Raw genomic sequence first — 2965 nt, forward strand, 5'->3', positions numbered from 1 at the left:
TGTAGTTACTTTCGTTATTGCTAAATGTTTTCTTGGGTAACAATTTCCAAGTTTAATGTTGCCACCAATTTTGTAGTAGTTTTTTGTAGCTATTTTATCGCTATTTTTTGTAGCGGGAAAAGTCCTGACTAATAACAATGTACAGTAGCGAGATAAAAATTGATGCTGATAATTATATACTTTTGTAGCGGTAGGAGTAGCTACAAATAATATTATTAGTAGCAACTAGAAAGTTACCACTGATAGATTATTAGTTTTTGTGGCAAGTAAGTCGCCACTTTTAGTCTTACTTCAGTGGCGACCAAGTCACTATTTGTGTTGTAAATAGTTTTTTGGTGGCATACTAGTTTATATTTGTGATTCTATTTGTCGCCACCCATTGGGGAATCTATTCTAGACCCGCCTGCCGGCCCTAAATCTATCTTACTCTTATTTTACTTTGTATGCGGGGATTTCAGAATCAGTTAAGGGAATAAATTTAGACGAAAGGTATAAGAGCATGATAAATAAAGTATTGATCGCCTCTTCATCAAGAGTGAGCTTGCTATGGAGGTTCAACAACAACATACCAAGTGAGATTCGGCAAGTGGGTTTGCAGAGGGTAGAGTGTACGTTGATCTTACCCCTATCTCATGGAGGTAGAGAGGTTCTTTTCGAAGAACCTTCAGTTCGAGTAGAACAAATTAAAGAATTGTTGTCTGCAGGGTATGTGACACCCCACAAGTTGACTAGTGCTGAGCCAGGAGATTTTCCTTTGGATCGTTACAACGCTCGTTGAACGGTTCAAGTAGAAGTGAATAGGTAAGAAGTAGAAAGCCCCATATCAATCCATCTCCATAGGAGACAATATGAGCAAAAGACAGGAATCCCTAAATCCCGCAGAAAAGAACTCACTCCGGGGGGAGTGAGGGGGGTATTCAAAAAGGGGAGCTGCGGGCGTCGAACTGGACAAAGATTATTCAATATTTGCATTTATAAAAGATAGAAGATACCTCGTGGGACAAATAAAATTGTTTGCAAGTAAACTAGAACACCATGATTATAAAGAAAAATAGAGATAAGTTCAATGCACGTACAATAAATAAAGCCTAAATTAGAATATCCATCAAAGACTAATTTAAATTATGGAAAGATATCTACTTTTAACAAGTACAGAAAATCCACTCAGAACTTATTCAATGTACTAGCACTGGATTCAGAATAAGTTCCTACATTTCAGCAGATTCAAAAAATAGAAGTTGCAGGCTATTACAAAAATATCATGCAGAAACAAAAACATAGCAACCAAATAGAAGGTGGCAATCCAACATAAAGTTAACAGTAAGAAAAGTCGCAGCAATTTGAAATGACCGTCATAGGCAGCCAGGACACACAAGATTATTGGTTTTTCTTTAACAGCCACCATTAGGTTCTGCCAGTCTTCATTGGCATCCCATCTGCTCGAGAAACTTAGCAAGGCATAGGTGTTTGTATGCCCATTGCTCGGCCAATTTCTGCTCCTCTGCTTCTGCATCCCTCCTCAAGCCTGCTAGTTGCTCCTTGTATTCTGCTTCAATACTGTCTAAAGTTGCCCTCTTCTCCTCCCTCAAAGCGTTCATTTTTGCTTCAATTTCCTACATCTTCTCCCTAACTTTGCAAGTTCCATATAACAATCTGCAAGTTCAGTAATAAATTGATGTTCTCCACAAGAAGGGGCAACCTCATGATGTGTAGAAATGGTCAAGATAAGGGGCGCATTTTCAGGTCCTCTGTCTGTAGCCACGGAATGCCAGGCCTAGGAGTCGGTAGCACTGTTGATGGAGAGTGATTTAAAGTCAGATGGATATGACGATCGGACATGCAGTTGAAGGAGCAGTAGAATTAGAAAGCCAAGGAGGAAGAAGAGTCTGTGCCTTAAGAGTTGGTGCATCAGCGTGGAGGAAACCACCATAAGATGTAGCAATAAGTAATCAAGGAACACTCCGCTCTTTCACAATATTCTCTGAAAAGGTCTCGAGAATATGGTTGTATTTTCCCTGGTCCACTGGATCAACAAACTTACTGTTTTCCTTCTGCTCTTTCTGTTGCCTCTAATTGAATACTTCCCACCACTTTCCTTGTCTTTTAGCAGTTCGACCTGGTACTTCAGCTGCTATTTTCTACCATTTGTTTCCATATTTGGTCTGTAGTTGGATAAAGAGACCCTTCTCCTCTTCAGTTTTTCCACCTTTCCAAACAAGACTTAGCGTCCCTGTTGAGGGGTGTGTTCACACACTGTGATACAATGTGCCATTTATTTTTTGTCCATACTGTCTAACATATGCCCGCAACAAAGCATATTCTTCAGTTCGCCTCCGCTGCCTCTCCCTCATTTCAAGGTGAAAACACCAGTTTCCCTGGACCCAAACTCCTCATAATTAACCTGAATGAATTTTTAGCACCATTTTACTTTCAATACAAAACAAAAGAACCAGAGCCACATATCTTAAGCATGCTTTTGATCACGAGCAAAGTTCATTTGATGCAAGTCCTTCATATTTAACATTGTCTTAGTTTGACTGCGCACGAAGTTAAGAAAATAAAAAAGGACTGTTGGATCTTGTTGTGTTAAAAACAGATGTATGTATTACTTTAAATCTTCTGGTCTTAAACTTGGCAAATAGAATTTGAGAATTGAAATACTGATGTTGAAAATAAGAACTTTCCTAGATTAGTTAACTTATCTTCATTTAGCTCAATTATACTTACCTTTAAAGAACGACTGAAGTTGATATTCAGTGACATAAATCTACAGTATAGCAAGATCGAGAATAAAACTTGCAATGAGTGAAGAAACTCAATAAAGATGGGAGCAGTAGAAATTGTAGTGATATGAAATAGTAAGATACAAACAATTATTAGTGAAGTAGTTGTTATAGTTAACCACCAGAGTTGGCATAGTGGTTCAGCACCATGTACCTTAAGCAAGAGGTCGGGGGTTAGATCC

General features: G+C 38.6%; 1 pseudogene; it reads right to left on the bottom strand.

Moving 5' to 3' along the window:
• Positions 1–1391: 1391 nt before the first annotated feature.
• Positions 1392–2351, bottom strand: LOC107841606 (annotated as a pseudogene).
• Between the last annotated feature and the right edge of the window lie 614 nt (positions 2352–2965).

This window comes from Capsicum annuum, chromosome 9, assembly GCF_002878395.1.
Source record: "Capsicum annuum cultivar UCD-10X-F1 chromosome 9, UCD10Xv1.1, whole genome shotgun sequence".
Taxonomy (NCBI): domain Eukaryota; kingdom Viridiplantae; phylum Streptophyta; class Magnoliopsida; order Solanales; family Solanaceae; genus Capsicum; species Capsicum annuum.